At 37.1% G+C, this 24,709-nt stretch overlaps 1 long non-coding RNA gene and 1 pseudogene across 2 annotated transcripts; both read left to right on the forward strand.

Annotated features, from left to right (window-relative positions):
- Positions 1-1,204: 1,204 nt before the first annotated feature.
- On the forward strand, positions 1,205-4,575 carry LOC143686171 (refilin-B pseudogene; annotated as a pseudogene). The gene is made up of 2 exons (XR_013176950.1): positions 1,205-2,075; positions 2,633-4,575. The product of XR_013176950.1 is annotated as a refilin-B pseudogene (transcript).
- Positions 4,576-6,051: 1,476 nt separating this feature from the next.
- On the forward strand, positions 6,052-19,043 carry LOC143686172 (uncharacterized). The gene is made up of 4 exons (XR_013176951.1): positions 6,052-6,099; positions 7,210-7,288; positions 8,292-8,367; positions 18,970-19,043. It is a non-coding gene; the product is annotated as an uncharacterized LOC143686172 (long non-coding RNA).
- Positions 19,044-24,709: the final 5,666 nt, after the last annotated feature.

Raw genomic sequence — 24,709 nt, forward strand, 5'->3', positions numbered from 1 at the left:
TGCTCAAAACTGTAGAGAACATTGAAAAACTAAATACCTTAATATCATCACCAGTCATTTCTACTTTGCATAAATAATACCATTGCTGAACAATTGAGAACCTTGATGTGGGTTTATTTCACAGATATTTATGTTTTCATTTATTCTTTTTTTTTTTTTTTTTTTTTTTTTTTTTTTTTTAAAGACAGAGAGAAGGAAGGAAGGATAGAAGGAAGGAAGGAAGGAGGAAAGGGAAACATTTTTAAACATTTTCTTGTTTTTATTGTATTCTGTTTCTCCGTTTTTGTTACATGGGGTGGGGCCGGGAATCGAACCGAGGTCCTCCGGCATAGCAGGCAAGCACTTTGCCCGCTGAGCCACCGCGGCCCGCCCTTTTCATTTATTCTTGAAGTGCTGGGGAATACAATATATTACACTAAGTTTTGAAATTCTGTGCTACCAGAAGAGAAGCTAGTAATACTAAATATGCAAGGGTGTTACAAGTGATGACAAGCACACAAGTCTTGTCACCCTAATATTCGCAGTATCACTTTCTCACTCTCTTCTTTCTCCTCTGTGAAAATTTAAAACACCTGCTTTATAATGGTTCAGTACCTCTTCCGAAAGGAAAAAAAAAGTTGCATTGTTTGTCTCTATGTATTTCCTGCCATAAAATAATACTCCTGCTTTTAAAAAATAAAGCATACTAATTTCAAATTGTTTATATATAATAAAAATCTTGAACATTTATCATTCTTATTTAGATAATGGGAAGTAATAATATGCTTTCTTGAAAACAGAGGATTCAACATAATCAAGTGACACTAGATAGTGATCAGGGAAGGTAAATTTTGGCATTTGTCAGTGTTGTACACCACCCAGGCATATTTCATTAGATGTTGTCAAAGACACTGAAAACTGTCAATCACATTAACAACTGACTTATTCTAAAAGCAATTCAACTAAGCTTAATTATAATTAAGTATATTTGAAATGAAGGAACATTAAATACACAAATGCTTCCCGGCAGTCTTTTCAGAGTTGGTGGTGAATAACAGTGCTTGCTCAATAGGAAGAAACCTTTTAATTTAGTCCAAAAATAAAATAAAATAAATAAATTATTATGCAAAATTGGTTGCATTCAGTAAAGAAACTTTTGCCCTCGCGCCCCCACTCCCCCATGGCCAGGCCGCCGGGCACCCCCGGCCCCGACGCGCGCGCAGCCATGGTGGGCCGGCTGAGCCTTCAGGATGTGCCCGAGCTCGTGGACACGAAGAAGGGCGACGGCGTCCTGGACAGCCCGGACTCGGGGCTGCCCCCCAGCCCCACCCCCAGACACTGGGGACTCGCGCCGGCCGGGGCTGGCAGCGGCGGGGACCGTACGGCGGCACCCGGAGCGCTGGAGCCCGACGCAGCCGCGACCCCCGCGGCCCCGAGTCCAGCGTCCCTCCCCAGCCTGGCCTCCAGTTGCTTGCCGCGGCTACGCCCCCTGTCCTTTGGTGAAGGAGTTGAGTTTGACCCCTTACCACCGATGGAAGTAAGGAACACGTCCTCGGTCAAGTACGACTCCGAGCGGCACTTCATCAACGATGTCCACCTGCCCCTGGGCCTGGCGGTGGCCTCCTGCAGCCAGACGGTCACCTGCGTCCCCAATTGCACGTGGCGCAACTACAAGGCGGAAGTGCGCTTCGAGCCCCGCCCCCGGCCCGCGCGCTTCGTCTGCACCACCATCGTCTACCCCAAGTGCCGCAAGGCCGTCTGCACCACCACCCTGGATTACAACTGCCAGAAGACGCTGCGGAGGTTTCTGTCGAGCGTGGAGCTCGAAGCCACGGAGTTCCTGGGCAGCGACGGCCTCCCGGATGAGTGCTGACTCGGGCCGGCCGGCCCCTAGACGGCCCTGGGCAAGTAGGGCGCTGCCGGCCCTGCGTGTCCTTTCGGCCCGGAAGGGCCCAGCCTGCGGAAGGAGAGAGTCACTGCCTCCTGTAACTGTCCAGGAACTATGGCCTGTTTTTAAAAATCGTATGTAGATTGCTTTTTAAAAAGGAGTATGTTTCCAGGTGTGCTACTGCCGATTTCCCCGGAGTCTCAATTTGGTGAGAAAATGAAAAGAAGAGGAGAGCGAAGGGAAAACAGCAAATCTTTGAAGTAGGGGCTGGGGGAGGGGCTCGTCTTCCGTTGTCTGAGGAAGAGCATGGAAAAAGCTTCTGGGATGGGAAAAATTGAGTTTCTAAGAAATATAAGCCACAAGTGCCTTCACGGCCATAAAAATGGTGCAAATTCAATAAATTTTAACCTCCAACTAGGTTCAGTCTACGGCGAGTTGAGTTCCATTTCCATGTGTATTTCCTGTTATCCCAAACTCTTGGGATTCTCTCAGTCTTTTTCATGATATTGAAAAGCCCCAACTACAATGTAAGATGCTTAAAAAAATAACAAAAATCGAAAAAGGTTCACCCTGTTCTTCCCGCCTCAGGACCGCGGGGTCACCAGGCTGCTTAGTTGGGGAGCAGTGGCCTGGGTTTCAGCTTCCTTCCGCTGGTCCCCCAAAGGGCCATGTGTCCTCAGCATCCGGCACACGTCTCCGCAGGCTTGTGTGAGCCTCCTGGTGTGTACTGGGGAAGGTTCTAAATACTTTCCTATTTTTCATAAGGAAAAACGCAGCGGAGAGCCCCTTTGGACTCCACGAAGTGGGTTTCCCTGAACTCACAACAGGCCACACGTCAGACCCCGGGAGGCGGCGGCTGGAGGTATCCTGGCCGTCTGGTTCATCACAACAGGTGACCCCTCCAGGGGTGCTGGATCCACTCACCGTAAAGACATCAGTTGTGTCAAAATTGCAGAGAAAATCTGCCAGCGCCTTAAGTCTAGCCTAGAAAGCGAGGAAATCTGCCACTCCGGTTAAGCGAGGTTGAATTCAGAATAGAGAAGGATGTCACAATTCGAACTCCAAAACCAAATTCAAAGCATTGTAGTGAAGGTATACATTTCTTTCAAGTTTTTATTTTGGTGTAAGCGACAGGCATGGAGTTGAGTGTTAACCAAAGATGTTTCTAAAGTGACTTTGTGACTTGAATCGGCTGCAGGAGCCAGGCAGGCCATGGGTCTGAGAGGGTGTGGATGGCCAGCCTGGACCCCCCCACCCCCGTCACTCGCCAGGCCTTACCTGGCACCCTACCCCTGGCCCTTAATTCTTTGTCCTGCCCATCGCTGTGGCTTTTGAGTAAAGCATGCAGCAAATGTTTTCTTTTCATCCAAGTTTTGGAAAGAAGAAACATGGATATTTCTTTTGAATAAATCCAAATCATGTCAAGTGCTCAGAGGGTTGGGGAGTGCTGTGAATGCGAGTACCGCTGTATCTCAGGGTTCCTGTTGACGGCTTCCATCTGTCCCCAGAGCAGAACTGATGGCTCTTTGGGTACCCTGGAGCCACAGCAGGAATTTTTGTTGCATTGGAGGAGGTGTGATGATGTTCACTCTTGTTTACAGTCAGTGGAGGCCTCCAGAGCCCGTTGTCTCGTGTCCTCTTCAGACTTGACAGTGTTCAGTCTGTTGTACTGATTGCCTCATCCCCTTGGCCGGGAGCCCGAGGTTGGCTTAATGGCCTGAGTTTGCCAGGGTGTGGCTCAGCAGGGACCTAGCGAGGGGGCACTTTGGGACCCAGCAATGCTTCCTACATTTGGAAGAGCAAATGACATGGCTGCAGCTGATAAAAATGGATTTTTAAGTCTGATTTCATAATCTTGTCATTTAATCTGTAAATGTGATTTTTCAATTTATTTGAGAGAACCCCCAGGGCTTTGCTCTGACCAGTTGGAGGCACTTAAATGAGGGCAGAATGATATTGGGGCAGAGTGGCCCGAGAGGAGTTTAGAAGACTGAGCCTTTGGATACAGCCACATTTCAAAACTTCCTTATGAGATGTTTTGTTTTGTTTTGTTTTAGGAAGATCACTTTAAGTTCAGGCAAATAATACCAGGTGTGGAGAGAATCTGAAATATAGCAATAAAGTAAGTGAAGCAAGCGATGGTGAAAGTGTATTAGAAATGGAGAAGCAGGTTTTACTTTAAGTTATTATTCATTAGGGAACCAAGTAGTTCCTTTTGATCCTCTTTTTTCCCCCAACCTGCTCTGCTGAAAGTTGCAGGAAAGGATGCATGTAAAGATGTAATGGAACACTTCAGGGTAAATGTGGATCAAGTGATGTAAATCAAGAGTGTATCATGTCAGTTTGCAAGGTGGAAGCAGTGACTTTTAAAACTCACTGCTCTAAACAAACATTCCTAATTGTATCTGGAAGATACTGTTTATGTGTTAGTTAAAAAGCCTTTTTCAGTCTCTTAAATTATGACTTTCATGTATTAAGAATGATTTGAATTTTAAGAGGAGCTGTTTTATTTTCAAATCACATACCTTCTTTTAAAAATTCAGTTTGAACGAGTACATTTTCATTTGATACTTTTCCTCTTTCTAACCTTAGGAAATCCAGAATAGTATGTGACAAAAATGATTTTTAAAATTTATCTTTGACATCTGTCCCATTCCATTTTGCTTTGTGACTTCTTCATTTAACAATAAATGATCTAAAAATAAAAAAAAGAAACTTTTGAATTTTCCTGTCAGAAAAATAATAAAAGGAAATGTACCTCTCTTTTATAGAAAGCAAGTAAGTTAGTACCACTAGTGTCACCTCAAGCCAGGGACCTAAAAAGTAGCCTAAATTTCCTTATTTAATTCTTGCCCATCATGGCAAAAAGTTAACCCAAATAAACTAAAAATCATATACTTGTGCATGTTGCTTAGTATCTACCTTCTTTTTTCTCTCTTGACAAAACTGGTTTCATCGTACAGGTTATCAAAACCTTTCCTGGGGCTTCTCTAACAAAATTACTTGATTTGCGTTTCTCCAGGTTCTCCTTCCTTCCATGCTCCATTTTCCCCAATACAAAAGGCAAATCTAAACATGAATTTTGCTATGGAGGAAGCTCCTTCAAATGTACTCTGTAGAAGCTTCACAGATCTGAAGAGATAGTTCTGTGATGGTCAAAGGGAGATTTTGTGTCTCTTTGGAGGTGGAGTGGAGGGCAGCTGACAAAGTCTAAGAGAGGAGATCCAAGAGGCTCCACCCAACATCAATCACAGCAGCTCTGCTTCCTGTTTTCCTCCTGAAGAATTTCTTTGTCCAAATGGCTATATTGGGAATCTCTATGGCCACTGCCACCACCACCACCGCCACCATCACATCATCACCATCATCACCGATAGTCTAAAGAACAAAGTGAAAAGTTTATACTGCTCTGACACCAATCTAATTTCTATTCCTTTTTTTTTTGCTAATAGTCCTTTATTCTATACATACCTCCAAATGCTTCACATTCCGTCCATATTGCACATCATTTATCAAACAATGTAAAAATCCTAAAACACAATTTGAAGTTTTTCACATCTATGCCTAGTTTTTGGTTCAGTAGTGCTGCAATATACCAGACATGGATCAGCTTTTACGAAGAGGATTTATTAGGGTACAAATTTACAGTTCTAAGGCCAAAATTTCAAATTAAGGCATCAATAGGAGAATACTTTCACTCAAGAAAGGTGGATCTCAGGTTTCTCTGCCAGCTGGGAAAGCACGTGGCTGGCAACTCCTGGTCTTTTGCTCCTGGGTTACATTGATTTCAGCTTCTGATTCCATTGACTTCCTATGTTGGCTCTTTAAACATCCTCAAATGTCTGCATCTAGGCATCAGCTCTTTGTATAAGTCCTGAGCTTTCTCTCTCTCTGTGAGCTCTTTTAAGGACCACCTTGAACGGGCAGATTCATATTGTCCATTGAAATAATCTAATAAAAAGATACCACCCACAACTGGTCTGAGGCCACAAGAGTGAATTAAAATATCATGGGTTTTCTGGGGTACAAACCAGCACATGTTGGAACCTACTACTCCTGTTATTTGGAATTAGCTGAATCCTCCCCACCCCCACTTCTGTTTCTCTGTATAGCCAATCGTCTTCTCTATACATTTTTGAACCTAGCTAAGAATGTGTTTTCAAGATGACTTACTCCGAGAGATAGAGGGAATCACTTTGACCAATCTATTTTATCTTAAAGGAAATATTAAGGTAATTATTACATGGTTTATCATAGATTTCTATACATCTTTAATATAAGTGTCTTGTAAAAACATCATTTTAGACATTTACTCTGCTCAATGTTTGGCTAATTTAGCTCAGTAACTCAGTAGAATCAAACTGAAAAATAAGCATTTCTGTTATTCTAAGAAAATTATTAATTCAGGCTCTCCCAGCCAAGCTTTAAAATATGCAATTATTTATTCTTAAACATGGGAAAACCCTCAAGTACAGGAAGAAGGGCTATTCCAGGAGTCTTTGAATCAACACTTTCCTCCATGTTCCTGAGTGATAACATTCAATCAAAGCACCACTATAGAGGCCAGAAGGTTTGGGAGAGACTTGTTGGACACCAGCTGCTTATAAACTGGCAGTTTAATGAAAGAAGAGATATTGAATTGCATTGGTAACTTCTAAACATTGAGTAGTTGAAATTATAATCTATTGTGATCACAGAAACATCAACATACTCTGGCAGATGTAAAGAGGGAACAATTGTTTTCTACATTTCAATCATACTGTATGAGTTTCAGTGCAATCGATGCTATTATTAAACTAATAATGCAGAAGGGGGAGTTCCTTAATAATCTTCTGAGATGGTTATCTGTCTCTTCCTCTCACCTCACTCCAATTTGGAGATCATATACATCCTGGATTTTAAGGATGCTTTTTGCCGTATTTGGTAAGGAACAGAGCTCCTCTTAGCATTATGTGGTACAAGATGTGGGCCACAGGAGGCACTGGATATTAGCAAAAAATAAAAGTTTGCCTTGTAAAGAAATGATGTTGGAGGGAGTTGAAGGAACTACAGACCTAGCTTGCAACAAGGGTGAACCAGATTTGACTGAAAATAAGAATGCAGGTCAGGGTATGCAGGGTGAGGGAATCCAAGAGGCATGTGGTGGCTGGAGTAGGAGGGTACTGGAGAGAAACAAGGGAGGTTATCCCTGGCATTAGTGAGTCTGTAAAGATCATATAAGTTAGTGTCTGAATGTTCCAATTAGGGATCCAATGGGAGAAGGGAAGAGTCTTTTTGCAGCATCCTCTGATTTATGTGTTTGCCTTGTCTAATAATCATATTTTCTTTCTTTTTTTTAATAGAATGCACCTTCTAACTAATGCATAATGAAGTACTTTTAGAGAATATGTCAATGAAAAAGATAATCATAATGAGCCAAAGGTAAAAATTATAAGTAATGTTTTTCAAAAAACACATTCATACTCCCTTCTAAGTACTACAAAATTCAATATATAGCTCAAGTTCTCAGAAATTTATATCCTATCTCTCCCCATTACATCTTTTTATAAAACTAACTTTACACTTTTTCATTAAAAAATACAAACTATTCATAATAACAGGTTGGACAATTATCCAATGCTTTTAGTCAGTAGAAATAGTCAATCTTTTATTAATTCAGATTAAAAAAACTCTTTCAAGAAAAAATATAAATATCCACTTAACTGTCTACTATCACACATGTATATATATAGCTAATTCTTTTGATATTATAAGGTTTCAATAAGATTGTATGCGATAAAATTACTTAACTCATTGTGCGATAAAATTCACTTAACTCATTTTGCAAGGTATGGCCTCCATATTTTATACCTCATCTGTAGTGAATGCAATCTGTTTCTTGCCTCTAAAATACTAAAGGGAATTACAGGAATCATTGGCTCACTGATTAGGACAAGCAATGAATTTACATTATACCCCAAATCAGTTCTCTTAAGAGTTTTCATTGGTGGTCATTATTTGAGCACAAATGAATATCTTAACTACTTGGTGGCTGTTAACCACCACAAAATAGGACAGACAGAGTCAGGAAAAAATCCACACACATAGGAGAAATTAAAAAAATAAATAAATACCATTTGGGGGTCTGGGGACAATGCACTCCATTCCCAAACAAGACTGGCCACAAGCCACGAAGCCCTTTTATATAGTCCAGCACAAACACTGGTCTTACCCACACACACTCTAAATTGTGGAAATTCAGAGATGCCGCCTTAAGGCTGCTAGGAAGAACATTTGCTTAGAGACAAGGCTGTCTAAGAGTTTTGTTTAACTTTGGGTATTAAAGGTATTTAGGTTTTAAAAGGTAGGCACGCGTCCCCATAGAAAGGAGGGAGTTTGTTGGCGAGACTATTTTCAATTGAACTTGTCCTCATTGTCTTGTAAGGTTGTGCAATGCTGTCATTTTCTTGGAATTCTGCATTCTTTCTCTGGGCCTTGGAAAGAAAGACTCTATACAGCTAGTAAGTTGTTAATATGGAGCTGTTTTATGTTTATATATGTTTACAACATTCAATTTTGTGATGAAGAGTGCCTTTAAGATTCTCTGTGCTTGGAGGACAGATAGAAAGAAGACATGTTAAAAAGAATGCTGGGAAAGAGATGATGATTAAATATTGATTAAATAATAATTTATGTGTCAAAAATTTTGCATTTTATTATAAGTTGGGTATAGTAAACAGCTTTAAATATAATAACATAAAGTGGATAGAAATTATTCAATAAATATTAGTTAATACCATGAATTGCAGTAGTTTCAACTTTAAATGGTTGTTCATTCATGATGGATGGATTGTGCTGCCTTGAGTGGTAAATTGTGGAGGATTCAGAAACATTGTGTCTGACTGACCAGAGACCTGCTGAGATGGATTAGTGAAGTCTGTCACAGGAAAAGGAAGCAGCATATCCAAACATAGTGTTGGCAGCTGCTAAACTATCATCTTTACCTGTGTGTTACCTTCACCAGGTTGTAGTTTAGCAATATCATAATAGTCATAGTGCAACAGCACCTCTGCTAAATGGAAAATTAATGTAAAGTGACCTGGGCACACAGAATAGATGTTTCCATGTTTTCCTGAGTGAGTACAAGGAAGATTTCACAGTGGAGGGAACTTTGGATTGACTCTGGAAGATAGAGACAGGGTAAGCAAGGATTCATGCATTCAAGGCAGAGAGAACCATATATGCCAAATTACACACACACAAATCAGAACAAAATTGCACTTGGGTAACTTTAAGCAGATCAGTTTTGCTGCAGCCTAAAGTATGAGGAGAATTTAATATGGACAAATAGGCAATGACTAGATCACAATATAGACTCTCAGCAATGCTGGAGGGTTTCAGTTATTCCTGTCAGTGACATTCTACCAAGGAAATGTAAGCTTGGTAAAGCATGGTCATATTTGCAGTTTCCACAGAATTTTTCAGTCCTCCTTTGTGTTTCCTTTGTTCCAGGCTCATGTTACTCATTTGTACCCACTTACCATTTTCCAGCATTCTTTCTGATCATAGCCCCTCATGCCAGTATTAAACCTGGTTACTAATGCAAAACACTGTACTTATCATCACGAAAAGAATCTGCCTCCTTCATGTTGACTCATTGTCTTGATATAGACTGTGCCTGCTTTATCTCCATTCAGTTCCTGCATCAGGCTGGAAGAGCATACATTAGATTCGCTCACCCTGCCACAATTCTCTTCTCTCAGGTTTGATTTTGAGACACTGTTGTGAATTTAATAGTACTCTATTAAATGCACTATCCTTGTCATGGCATATTCCAAAAAGCATTCTATGTAGTGATACCATGAAAAACAAGAGTCAACAGAACAATTAATGATGGGATCCCAAAGACTGAACTGCACAAATCAGTTTTGTGCTTCCATTTCTTTTTCAATGTTTCTTCATTTATATTTCAGTACATAGTTTCACCTTAATTTTAGATAATTTATTTTCATGCCAAAATCCTTCGTGATGGACCTAAATAAAAGTAAATTAAAATGAAAGCTGCTGTTGCCATGCAGCTTTACATATAGATTTTAGATTTGATAGGAACTTAAAGGCATTCCTTTCTCATCATTCCTAATGGAACCCAGAAATATTGACTAGCAAAGCTTCAATTTCTGAATTCACTTATCCTTTCTATCCTCTAGTTTTCACTTGAATCTTTTTCTTCTTGAGCTCTTATCAACTGTGTGAATTTGCAGCGGTTACTTGACATCTTTAATTTTCCTGACCCTAAAATAGTACTAATTATAGCTACTTCTTTTGATTATTATGAGGCTTCAATAAGAGTATATGCATAAAACTAATGCAGTGAAGTCTGCCCTATAGAGATTCAACAGCTAAATGTTAGACATCCTAAAGATAAAATGACCAATGCAGTGATCTGTAAATATTCCCAAAATCTAGTAAAAATAATTGAACAATTATTTAAGAGAGACATGAGAAGGGAACATGTTTTGTCATGAACATAGACTTATACATGTGCAATAGTAGACAGAGGAGGTATCTTAATACATAAGTTCATAAAGACAATATTTAGATTATTGTTATGGAAATACTTGCTACAGCTATCAGGCGCTCAATTAATTGATGAAGTAACCTACATGAAGAGGATGGGAAAAACTGGCAGAGAAATGTTAAGCATAACCAGACAATAGTTTACTGAACTTTAGAATTGGTTTGTTCCATTTGGTTTCTGGGCCTCACTTTATGAAACATAGATGAAAGAGTGAACATTTGATCTGTATATCTACTAAATTGTCCTTATCACAATAAATGCATATTCTGAAAGTACCAAAGGGCAAGATTCTGTTTCTTACAGTCAGGCATTTTGAAAATGTTTTCATTGATACCTTTAGGAGGAAATTCACATCACATATTTATTTCATTTTAGAAACTTAAAGAAATCTTTCCAGGTCAGGTGCATCCCTTGGGGAAATTCAGTGTTAATGGAAACACTCCTGTGCACCTGTCTTTGTAAATATTTGTTTTTGTGGTTTATGATGTGTTTAATGTTTCCAGGCTATATGAAGTCAAATTGTAATTTGAAATGTGTTTCCATAAGAAAATTGTCCCTAAGGTATAATAAATTATCAGAAACTTGCTTATGTGAAAACACAATTTTCTCTATTCCTACATGTCAGTAGACATCAAATATATTTCCTTGTTCAATGAACATAAAGGAAATGGGGGGAGTCATTAATCATGTGCTTACTATGAAACTCATGTTTTACTTGATGCTCTTTATGAAACTTTGAGACTGAATGTTACCAAGGTCAAGTAATGAGTATTTCAAGAGCTGGGTTTGCAATTCAAATTTAGGCAGATCTAATTTTAGAATTCTTATATGGGTCTTTTATCTACTTCACCCACATTAGCAAACATTTGATAAACACAGAAGTTGTGGGGACAATAAAATAGACTTATTAGAAGATTTGACTTCAGAGAGGATTTCAGCATACTGAAGAAAATAATTTGTCTTTCCTTCTGCATTTAGAAAAGTCCAACTGAAATTTTATTTGAATCCATAAGGTATTTTTCTTTATAATAATTACTAAATAAGTTATTAATGTGCATATAATATACTTCTTCTGATATATAGCCAAATGTTACTTACTTATTTTTATTAATGTATATGATGTTTGACCCTATTTATATGATACCAGTTGCTTCAACAGGCCTTCTACATTTCACTATTCTTTTATACCATTTACTGGCAGTTAACAAAGGAGCCAAGGATGGGAAATAGCATCATATATCCACTGCATTTTCACCAGCTACATTCTTCCTGCTTCTGTAAGAGTGAGGTGAGGAGCAGGGACCAACAGGGCAGAAGCTTCTGCATGCTACCAACTTCACTCACCAACTCAACCTGTCCAATACCATGCTCATCTTGGTCTCCCCAAGACCAATCTTTTCCAGTCTTACCTTATCCCCATCATTCTTGATGTCTCCATTGTCAGAGTCACTTAAGTTCCAGGGTCTCACAGAAATATTGAAGCAGTATGAAGAATAGAAAAATCCCTGTCAATTAAGTCTCTGCTATGTCATACTTTCTCTTTGCCTGCCCTCTCAACCACCACAGATTTTTGCCATATTCCAGATGAAATGTAATCAGTTTAGCTCCTGAGCTGTGTGACTAGTGATTCTACAAAGTGGTCTAAAGACAGATGGAAAGTGAGACAAATTAAAAGAAATGGCATTGAATGAATTTAACAGGCATAAGATATATCTTGATTAAAAATTATTTTCTAAATTGTAATAGAAAAAAATGTGAATCTTTGACTTAAGGCTATACTGTTCTCTTCCTAATGGGTTTCTGTGAACATTGTTTTTCCTTTTCTCCTTCTTGAAATGCATGATCCCACATCTGCATCTGCTTTTGATCTGCATCTGCTTTCAAAGTTCTACTCATTTCATCATTGTAGTCTAATGCTCCTTCTTAATATTTACTCTTCAGGAAGAATAAAACTATAATAATCTTTAAAAAGTTGGCTTTTTTGCTTTATTTGCCATATTGTCATATTTTAGACACTGTGCTAAAAATATTTGCAGTATTTTAGGCAGCATGCTAAGTGTCTGTGTGCATGTCTCTCTGTGTGTGTTTTATTTTTCCCTTAATTTTGCACAGCAATCTACTATAAAGTAGACAATAAGCTCCTCCATGCTATAGATAAGGAAATAGAGGCTTAGAAAGGTGAAGTAAATTTTCCAAAATCACACAAGGGTATAGTGGAAATGGATTAAAACTTAGAAAACAATTTCCTCATTCCATTTTTCAGTACCATTGTAAAATAATTAGCTTCACACTACCTTTAAGACCCTGGTACCTATTGCCTGCTCTTCCATTCTCATTCAGGGCATTGCACTACAACACAAAGTTGTATTTGATGATACATCTTGAGAGGTTATATTCTTAAGGGAGGGAATGACCAGGATTTTGCATCTCCTCATCATTTCTAGCTTTGTGCCTCACATACAGAAAGAAGTAAGTGAATGCTTAGATAATACATAAACTTGCACTAATATATGGAAAAAGAGGTTGGACTTCATGGCTTCTGTCATTTTCCTCTCTTATGCTAGCTATGAGTATATTCCTTGTTCTCTTCCAGTATTCTGATATTTGCATTTCAGTAGTTGTCAGCCAAAGGTAACCAGTGGACATTCGGCAAGGTCTGGAGAAATTTTTAATTCTCATGATGAATGGGGGCAGTTACAGGCATTAGTGGGTAGAGCCCTAGGGTGCTATTAAGCACCCTACAACACCCAGGATAGCCCCTCACCAAAAAGAATTGTGTAGCCCCCAAATCAATAAAGATGGAAAAACCTGATTTATATGATATGTGTATATGATACATACTATTTTTCTTTGGAATCCTTCCTAAGGACAAAATATTTTCTATCGAGTATAGTTTTGAAATAATTTAAAAGAAAATATTGTTTTTTCTTTTATCTTGGTAAGTTACAAGGTTCCAAGGTTATTGACTTGAAGCTTGTCTTTGCTTGTTATTCTAAATTTTCAAAATGTTTTCCTTTCACCTAGTAACAAAGCAATGATAACAACAATAATAATAAATATTGGTCATAACATCCAGCCAAAATTAAACAATAACTTAATTCCAAGTTTTTCACTATATGCTTTGATTGTTTCATTTAATATCCAGCCCAATTTTTAAATAATGTACTCATTACACAGTTTAGGAAACTGAAATGTAGATATTTTAAATGGCTTATCTAATATATGATTATATTATTGTATATATATAGATATATAATGGCAAAACTGGAATTAAGCTCAAATTGTCTAGTATCTAGCTCCAAAAAATATGCTCTTAACTGTTCTATAATTCTGTCCCCCATGGTTCTGAAATCATGGATATTAGTGCAGAAACAAATTTGAGAGCTAGAACTGTTATGACCAGAATAAAATAATTAAAACATTAATTATAACTGGCACATTCAGTTATTCTCCATCCCACTACATTCTTATCAAAGGCATGTTTGCATGAATTTAATAAATCTCCTCTTGCTTTGAGTCCTTTCTGCTGCTGGAGTACATTTCAGGTATGCATACTTGCATGAAAAAGGAGTGCTGGAGAAGGGGAAGTTACAGATTCAAGTTGGAAGTAGCTCACACATGTTCCTCCAAACAATTAGGCCTATGTCTGTAACTGTGCCTAAATTCTGTGGGAGGTGTAATCCCTCTCTTCTGGGGAAGCCATCTGCTTCCCCCCATGAAATGACTAATGATCTGAAGTTCCTGGATTGTCTAATCATGTTCTCAGTTCAACTAAACAATCTGTGAAATTCACATGGGAATTGCTTCAATAACAGTTCTCATAATATCTACAGCTCAAGCAAAAATAGAAAAAAAAAGGTACATGCCACATGCCTTTAGGTACCTTGAACAAAATATATCAGGAATAACTTAACCAAGGTTTTGTGCTTTTGATCCAGTTTTCTAGAATATTAATTAGAGCTGGTAATGATTGCAGAGTCAGTATTTAATCTTAAAACAAATAAATCAAGGAGGAGAGACATAATCTAATAATCAACTTTTCTGAAGTACTATTTCTGTTTTATTGAAAAGAAAACTAAATTTATAGAGGTTAAAAATTGGTGATAGTGGTGGAATCAAGAGTGCAGTGCCTCATAGTCTGACTCAGTTCTTTTAGTTAATTAATAGAGTTTGTTCTAAAGCAATATCAGAGCTCATTCCATTAGGAAATGTGTCCTTCCTACTTGAAAGAGATTGGAGAAAGGCAGGGGTTAGTCTCTGCAGCATTCTGGACTTGTGTGTTATACATTCACCACCTCATTTTCTCCTCACAACAATCCTAAGGGATGGATATTATTATCTTTCTAGAATAAAAATACCATAAAGAGCAGGCTTTTCTCTTGATTGCACTCTACCCATAACACCTTACAAAGTGACTGGCAAATAGCAGAAGCTGAATTAGCCTGTTGAATGAATGAACAGAGGCACAGAAGAATTAAGGAAATTTTTCAAAGTTAAACAGTTGGTGAGCATCTTCTAAGTATCAAATCCGTATTTCTCTAAACTCCAAAGTACATGGGGAAAATGCTTAGTAGAAAATAAAATAAAGGCTCCATTAGTTCATTATTGTCATAGAACCAACACCACCAAAACTTTACGACTTAAACAATAAATTTATAAACCTCTCCTTTTTTGTGGGTTGGAAATTTTGCCCGTGCTCTGCTATGTGGATCTCCTCACCTAGGGCTCCCACAGATGTTTGTGGTCCACTAGAGGTCAGATAAGTGACTCAGCTGATCATTGCAGATTCTTGTTCAAGGGGAAGAGTAGATGTATCCTAGGCCTCCTAGATTCAGAATTGTCACTGTGTTCCTAACACTGCATTCTACTGGTTAAGGCAATTCACTAGACCGTAATTTAAGGGGTGGGAAATACTCCACCACTTAATGGAAGAAGGTTTCAGGTCACATAGCAAAACAAGTGGATATGAGAGGAGACTAATTGGGTCATTTTTGCAAATATTCTATGATAGGAGGGAAAAAATCAATTAGTCCATTTTTCCCATTCTTTGTGAATTTATGGTTTATTAAATCAAGCATGGTGTTATCTACTTAATTTCAAACAGAGTACTGAAGAACCTATATTCTGAAGGAGCATGAAGGCTTTTGTTTTTAAATTTCCACTCTTGGATTAACTACATTCGATAGGTGCACATTAGCCTTGGTCAAGAGCCAAAAATGATTGTCACAACCAGAAAAGCTGGAAGAAGCAGGTCAGATTTCAGAAGTACTGGCTACAAAAGCTCAATTATTTAAATAAAAAACCCAACGCAGATGATCAAATAAGTAGTTGACAGTATTTGATCTGGAGCACAGGGAACCATCTGCTCATTCTATAAACTGAAGCTTAGTCAGAAATGCAGGCAACCATGTGCAGATTTAAAATTCAAATGCAGGCTGTGTTATCTGATCTTAATTTTAATGCAATTCAGAGTCTAAATTTCTATAGAACATTGTGGATTATCAGCATAGGAGCAGAAACCTCATAAAGAGAGTTTTCATTGATTTTTCTCCCCTGAGATCTAAATCTTGCCTTCTATTGTGAGAAAACAGGGCGCCCAATATCTAACTGAAAGAAGCAACTGTGAAATTTAGTGTTTTCTTAATCTTCACCCTTTCTAAAGAGATTAAGAATATCTCTGTTAGCTGGGAGAAGTCTCTCTTTCTTTCTCTCTCTCTCTCTCTCTCTCTCTCTCTCTCCCTCTCCTCACCTCCCCCACTGTAATGAATTAAGGGAACCTATTTTGCTAAGTTTTCTGCTTCTAATTTTAGTGAAGTAACAATCATTTCCCTGAGGCATTCAGAAGGTATTATTCTGCATTTAGAAAAGGAAAAGATAAAAGCATTTGTATCCCTCATGCCAATCTCTCCAATATGTATAAATTCATCAAATTTTGGTTTGCAAAGTTTAACTTTAGTGGATCAGTAAATCAGAAGAAACTATTTCTTTAGATTCTAAGTCTTTAATAGAATAATACCTTACAAATAAAGATATTTTCCATTTCAAAGGAAGATTAGTGAAGTATTTTAGCTTTTTAACAATTGCACTGAGATACTGAAATTTTAATTTTTGCAAAAGTTTTGACCAAAAAAGATGAAAAGTATCTAAAGTGAGAAGAAATACAGAAAGAAAAATATAGGGATGGAATAATGTTGATTTTATGAATAGGATAGTTAGATGCATGTTAAAAAGATACTTATATACATATTTAAAAGAGTCAAAATATACCAGTTTATAAGCAATAATAGAATAGATTTTACTTCTTTATATTCTGAGATAAATGAAGTGTAAAATTCTTCCAAAAACATCACCCCTAAAAATCCATTTTAGCTCTTTGTCAAAAGAAATGCACTTTTCTTTTTCCTTATCCTAATGGGTGGAGGCACAGAACACATAGCTAATTGAGGTTCTAGTTGCTCTGGTCAGTAACTTTAAGTTCCACAGACTTCAGAGTCCTACCTGTCTAGAGTCAATGCAGGTGTTCAACCCTATGCTCTGCTGCCCAATAGGAACACTGAAAAGTCACTCTAGAAGTTCTTGTTTCAAAGAACTGTGACCTACAGGTCCATCTATGATTGTCACAGCAAAGACATTGACCATAAAATCTCTTAACCCAAGAACCACTGGTTTCACGAAATGCCTCTATATACACAGCCATTGATTTTGCATGGAAAAAAGTTGCTTTATTGATGCTTCTATTTATATTTTATTAAGACAAAGGTAACCTGGAAGGGTAAAAAGATAAGTAGGAGAATACAAGCACATTTGGTTCTTTCTAAGTTCCTCAAGAAAATTCACAAAGATTCCAACTACACCAAAATGTTATTTAAATCACAATTGCAAAAGTGTATAGTTTAATGAATAGCTGTTTCTCCAATGAAGGTTTGCAAATGTCCAATAAACACATAAAGAGGTTCAACTTTATTAGCCATGAGTGAAATGCAAATCAAAACCCCAGGTGACACTAGCTCACAAGCACTAGAATAGCTATTATTGAAAAAGTGGAAAAGAATAAGTCTTGGGCAGTATGTGGAGAAATTGGAAACTTCATGCACAGCTGTGGGAATACAAATGGTGCAGCCTCCGTGAAAAATAGTTTGGCTTTTCCTCAAAAAGTTAACCATAGAGTTGCCATATGACCCAGCAATTCCACTTCTAGGTGTGTTCCCCAAACAGTCTCAAACAGATTTTTCTACACCAATGTCCAAAGCAAGGTTATTCACTACCGATGAAAATAGAAACAACTGAAGTGTCCATCAAAAGATGAATGGATGAACAAAGGTGGTATATACATACAATGGAATATTATTCAGCCATTGAAAAGGAATAGAGGGCTAGCAGTGGTGGCTCAGCAGCAGAGTTCTTGCCTACCATACCAGAGGCTGGGTTGGATTCCCGATGCCTGCCCATGCAAAAGAAAAAAGTAAAAAAAAAAGGAATGGAGTTCTGATGCATGCTACAACATGGATTTATCTTGAAAACATTATGCAAAGTGGAGTAGACACAAAAAGACAAATATTGTATTATGTTTTCAATTGTATGAAAGATCTAGAATAAGCTATGTCCTAGAAATAGAAAGTGGATTATAGGTTACAATGGGGTTTGGGGACAGGGGAATGTGGAGTCACTGCTTAATGGGTATAGAGTTTGGGGTGATAAAAAATCTTGGAAATGGATGGTATTGATTGTAGCACATTGTTAATATAATCAATAGTACTGAATTGTGTTCTTAAAAATAATTAAAACAAATTTTATTTTATTTATGTTATGAATAAATAATTTTTCTATGAAAAAAATTTCATAGAAAAGAGTATGGCTTAAGATAACTGAGATTGAATGCTTTTAGAAGAAATTAAATGTTGAAATATTGTACAGATTTTATTGAAACTATGCATAACTGTATAAAAGGCCCTGTTGGCCTGAATCTGTGAGTCACGATGAAACACCTTGTTAATGCTATAGGAGCAACTGAGAATTGTAATAACTCTCTTGATTAGCATTCCAGATAAAACAGGTTTTTCTTCCTCTTTCCCATCAAATTTCACTTTAAAGAAAATAATTGTGATAAAGATAAAAGTCATTATTATCCATGAATAATATTACCATTCTCCACCTCTCCCAGTGCAATATGAAGGAACGTTCTCCTACTGGCAATTCAGAATACACTACTGAAATTCTCACAATGACTGTCTTTTACAGTTTCTTTGACAGAATTCTTTCAAGTAAATATCATTATAAACATCATTTTCTGTCTCAGTTCAGATAACCTCTCCAGCTAGTCAATAACCTGATGTTGGGAATTTCATTAAGATGTAAATTATATATTTGTGGACTCAGGGTTATTCCTGAGTATCAGTTTTATGTCACAAACTCAGGGGCTAAGCATATAAAAACTTGAGAATGGGTCACAATTGAGAGTGACTAGTCCTCAAGTTTTGCTTTTATAGTTACAAATACTTTCATTATATATTTACTAATGAAACTTTATCATCAAAATTCATTACAGCATGAATAAAGCTTGTGCTTAATGTGAAGTTTAATTCACCTTTAACAAAGAAGAAGGAAAGGAGGAGGACAAAAGGGAAAAGAAGATGAATTTTGTGGGTAATTTTCCCCTTTCATATTTTTTCCCTCTAATTATCTTCTTCCTAATTCCCTAGCTTTGCTTCTCATGATATTTTATGTTTTGATAGTGAATATATTTATGCAAGTCATTTGAACAGTGGTCTCTGAAATGAAAGCAGTTATACATAAAATTTAATTAGCTAGAAAAGATCTTTAACACATCTTATATTTGTAATAATTAATATTGCACAACTGAGTGGGATTTGCTATTAGATTGTGATGTTTAAGAACTTAAAATTATATGACACTAATGCATATGCACTGTTTTTCAGGGATTAATCATGGGTAAGACTGATCTCATGGATATGAGCAGGCAAAAGATGGAGGATGAATATGAATAACCCCAAAACTCATGAACTCAAGAGTAGCATTAGTAAGAAAGCATAGCTATGGCAATGTGACCACATACATTTTGAGTTGTTTTTGTTTGCACATTCCTGATTCAATATTACTGTTATTGCAGAAAATAGTTGAGAAAGGATTGCTATATTTGAACCGTTTCAAAGAGAAATGAATCAGACATAAAAAAGACACCTTACACTTTTATTCCTTATGTGGATTTTTAAATGCTGTAACTTGAAGCATTTAACTGATGATTCATGTTCACTCTACCACCTGTCTCTTGTAGCTACTGCCAATGGAGCCAGTTGTAGTGGGCTCCAACTGAATTCATATGAATGCAATTTGCATGCTGGTACCAATACCTATTACCTCCCCTATTTAGGCTTCCTTGTTGATGCTGATCTGTGGGGCTCATGGTGACCCCCACTTTGCACCCACATATAAAAACCCAGAAGTAAGGAAATTAATATCTTGTTGTTAAATCACTTACTCACTATGAGATAGGAAAGTTGTTAGATTCATTCTTCTCTCTACCTCTCCCTTCCTCAATAGAATTTTCCATGAGATCCAGTAATCAAACTTAGTAGACTAGCTTTATCACAGCCTTTTTTTTTGCTCTTTCTCCTTCCTTCCATCATTAGCCTTGTGCCTGCTTCCTGCTATCAGGAATTGTATTCCTTAAGAAAAGCAGCACTTATTACTCAGCTGTCCCCAGAAATAAGAACCTGAAGCAACAATATTTCCCCATGTAAAGCAGGCATGGACCTTTCACCAAATCTTATATACATTCAGTCATATTATAACCAACATTGAGTATTGGTCCTTTAAAAGGGTTATAGTTGAGGTTGCTATGCATTACTAAATAAAACTAGGAAAATTTATTTGTAAAACAATTGGGGTCAGAATTTGAAAGTTGTCAGTAATCTGGTTTAAGATTCCTATAATTTACATTTTATATTCAGCTACTAGTGGTATGTTCAGCTTTTGGGATACCTGAGATTCTGTTTGCAGTTAAGAACAGAGCACCTGAAAATGTTAGTGGATTATTTGAATAACAAGTGGGGAAGATCAAGAAAGAAATTAATACATATACATGCTATACAAGCACTCAATGGCAGAGCCTTGTATGGCAAAAACAATCCAGACTAGAGATTCAGTTTCAAAAATAAAGTATTCTTTACCATCTATCCCCAGTTCTTCTAAAAGTATCATATGCATTTCATTCTAGGGCTGGAAAAAACATTTTTTCATGTTTGGCAATACTATAAATATTCATAACCACATATCTGTCAAAAAAGAACCACTAAAAGTGTTTAAACCACAAAGGGGGAACAATTCCTTGAGTGGTCCTTGAAGAAATCACACTACATGTTCCACCCAATTTTTCTACCTTTTAAGCTAAAATTCCTGACCTTCAATAAATAAATAGCTTTTACCTAATGAATAATATTCAAAAAGGAACAACAACCTTCATTTTTGAAAAAAAGAAAAATGTCATTTTGCCTTTCCTCTTAGGAACTGTTTTTGCCCACACAGTCATTTTGATCTGGCTTTTTTAGAATTCATATTTTTGTTTCATTTTCAAATCACTTTTAAATGTCAAGTTTTTTGTTGTTGGGTTGTTTGTTTCCCCTTGTTTCCCCTCTTTTTCCTACATCCAGCAAAAATGTTTTGTTGTAAAAGCTTTCCTGGCTAGTCAAATCATTCTGAAGATTTAGAAATAGTTGTAAAAGAACTAATAAAGGTCTGCTTCCAATTCATCCTCACCACAGGCAGCGTGGCCTTGTATTTTGAAATCTGGATTCTGTGACCCCATCAGCATAGTGACAATAAGACTCTTAAAGTAAAATGAAAAGACTCTCCCCCCACCAAAAACTATCTTGTAGTATAGACCTTCTCAATTTCTTTTCATAATGCTCTTAGGTCTGTCACCTGATCTTATTCTGAGATTTTTGTTTTAATGGCTTATTTTTCTAGGATTATTAATCATGGACAATTTTCATATAATATTAATGCTGAAAGAACACTGGAAATCAATCAGTACAAGTAAAGCATATAAAGCCTGTACAGGTAAAGCGATTGTCCACAGGCACACAACTAGTTAGACATGATTGTCTTCTGTGGCTTCATTCTTAAAGACAAGAAATGTTTCCTCTGAAACATCTGGAGCTTCCTTTAGTGGTATTTAAATTATGTCTGCAACCAGGAACCTCGAATCACAACTTGAAACCAAGCATGATTTGTAAAGAGCTCATGATTGCAAGATCAAAAAGACTACATTAATATGACATCAGCTCATTGATTTGTACCTTCATTCCTATTCTCCTGCAATTTAAAAATAGCTCCACTGATTATGGCAAGGTTTTCTTCCTTTTGGGAAAAAAAAACGGTAGCATAATTGAATTTTTCAGTGTTATTTTTGATGAATATTTAGAAGCTCAGAGCCAAATCTTATCTGGGAAATTTTGAATTCGTCTATACAAAATTGGAGAAAAGCACAGATCTAAGAAGGAATGAGCTGTTTATTTCAAAATTCATGGTTGAAGAGTTGAATTTCAGGTCAAGCAGGAACAGATATTTCATGTTTTACTTTTGCTTTTGATCTCGTTGGGCTCCTTTACTCTTACTGATAATCAAACATTATTCTAAACAAATATATCCAGAACAGATTATTTCTGAAATCCCAGATGTTCTAATCTGATGAATCCATATTGCTTAGAGATCACTGAAAGAAAATTCCAAACAGTTTTATGGTATATGGCTTTTGTTTGTTCTTTAATGTAGAGTGAACTGGTTTAGTTGTATATAAGGGATGTCTCAAGAGAACCTTCTATGTGGGTCAAGGAATTCTGAAGGTATAGTGGTTTCTCATGTTTCTGCTGTGTTTTTATTTTCCTCCAACACCATTTTCTTCTTTTATCACAGGATCATCACAGTTGCTGTTTTCTCTGTCTTCTTGCCACTTTTTATGACTATCTTTTCATTAGCTATCATGATTTTGCTCAAATACCACTTATTCCTGGAATGCTTTGTTGACTACCCATCTAAAGTGGCTCCACAAGCCCCCAAACAATCTCCCTCTCTCTAGTGGTCATCTTACAACCTTTGCACTGTTTATTTGCATCTTATATATTATGATTGCCCCTGGGTTTGTCTGACTTTTTTAGTGGCATATTCCTAGTAACAAGACCAAAGCCCTACATGAAAATAACTGTTGAATAAATTCAAGCATCTGCTGGACCAAGTGCTAGAGAAGTTTCTGCTCTGGAAGAGGAGGTGGAATGGGGTATGTGTTCCTTTTTTAGGGCATGAAAAGTATATTAGAATGAAGGAAAGGCTTTTCTTAGCTCTACTTTCAAGAATGAAACAGAGCAACACTAACAAAAACAGTTATCATTTATTGAACACTAACCATTGTTAATATTTTGGATGTATTAATCCAATTCTATAAAAAAGCAAACCAGAAATAACCTATTAAAATACATACTATTTTACATATTTTAAATATGTAAATATTTAAGGGTGTTTGAATAACATGGACTTGCCCAGGTGATATGTATTTTAAATGGCAAAACTCCAGAATCCACACATTTATGTATTTCATTGATGTGCCTTCCTAACTAAAATGCAAACATAGAAAAAGAGGAAGGATTTGTAGATTAGCCTCCATGATTATAAATACTGAGGATTTCTTAAGTTTTTGTAATTTTCAATTTTTCTATTGACATAATGTGGATTCAGTGTAGGGAAACCATAAAGGATAGAACTGTGCTCTGTAGTGTAACTCAACAGAGCTTTTACCCCTACTAGGTGGAGAGTGTCAACTAATTGGACAGAAAAAGAATTTCATAATTTGTCTCCCTTGAGAGTGTTAGTAAATTTCAATCAAGGGACCAGTCAGCCTTCAGCAGACCCATATGGAGCAAGAAAGGGAAGTACATATCCTCTTTTAGAATGGATTCCCCAAAAGTAGATCTTGAAGCTTAGATTCCTGTATAAGTGATGAGCTAACAAAATGATCCCGGGAGAAATCAGCATTGGGATGATGGAAAGAAGTCAAGTAATGGTGCAATTTCAGGCAAAGTCCTAGCTTCAGCCTGAACCCACAGGGAAGTATGAGATCCAAATTATGCCTTAGAGTTTGTGCTATCTCAAGACAAAAGAATTGGACTTTCATACTTTTCTGCCAGACAGCCATTGGTTAAAGTACATACATTTTAAGTACATATGATCAAAGTGACTCTATTAGTGCTAAAAAAGCCCCCTCAAAGAAATTCTCAGAGACTGGATCTTGACAGCAAAACTGCACATGAGCTGGGATAGACATACAGAAATATTTCAAAGATGGAAGCACGTCTGGGCAGAGACCAAGAGTTACACACCCAATTTCCTTCTCCTAACTGCTTCTGAGCACTGCCAGGACTCTGCAGTGATCGAAACAACTAGGAATCCAGAGGGATGTAGTCTTGGGGAGACAACAGAGAGCCAGAGGGTAGAGTGCATTTTTACTTGAAGTAAACAACTTTATAAGAAAGAAACATAAGCTTGAAACACACAACACCTAGTAGAAATAGAAAAGAGAACTGGAGGGATGAGAGAAGAGATGGCATTGTCCATGCCTCCACTGATTATCCAGGAGTTCTTAGATAAGTCATTTAGCTGGTATTTGTCCCCGATTTTTAGATGATGAAATTCAAGCCCAAAGACCTCTACTGCCTTTAATTTAAAAATGCTGTGGGCATTAAGCCCATGATTTGTTTTTGATTTGCATTGCACCCCCATTCTCAATGAGAACTACTTATACATGTGCAGTTCTAGGTAATGGCATTATTGCAGTTACTCTTCTTCACAAGATGCCTAAACAGTAAATACAGTTTGCCATGGTAGTAGTAATTTAAAGATATTATATTTGCACTTCAAACAGCTCTCAATTCATGCATTCAAAGTTATATCACCTCTAAGGAATTTTAATGTAATATATACTTAACACTATGAAAAATTTCCTCTAAACATCGGAAGTTTTCACCTAGAAAAAAATTGCAGTCATGTCACAATTAAGTTTGGCTGATTTGGCAAATGTTATAACTAATTCTGAAAAACAGAAGTATGACAGAAGTGTGAAATAATTTGAGTTACATTTCTATAGGGGTCTGCTAGGGGCCTCCTTTAGCATCCTAGCACAGCCTGGCACTTGTTTGGTACTAAATTAAATCTGTACTGAATAAATGAAAGGTTCCTTCTGGCAACTCAGACAAATGATTTAATGCTCTGACCAACAA

This window comes from Tamandua tetradactyla, chromosome 6 (genome assembly GCF_023851605.1).
Source record: "Tamandua tetradactyla isolate mTamTet1 chromosome 6, mTamTet1.pri, whole genome shotgun sequence".
In the NCBI taxonomy this organism is placed as follows: Eukaryota; Metazoa; Chordata; class Mammalia; order Pilosa; family Myrmecophagidae; genus Tamandua; species Tamandua tetradactyla.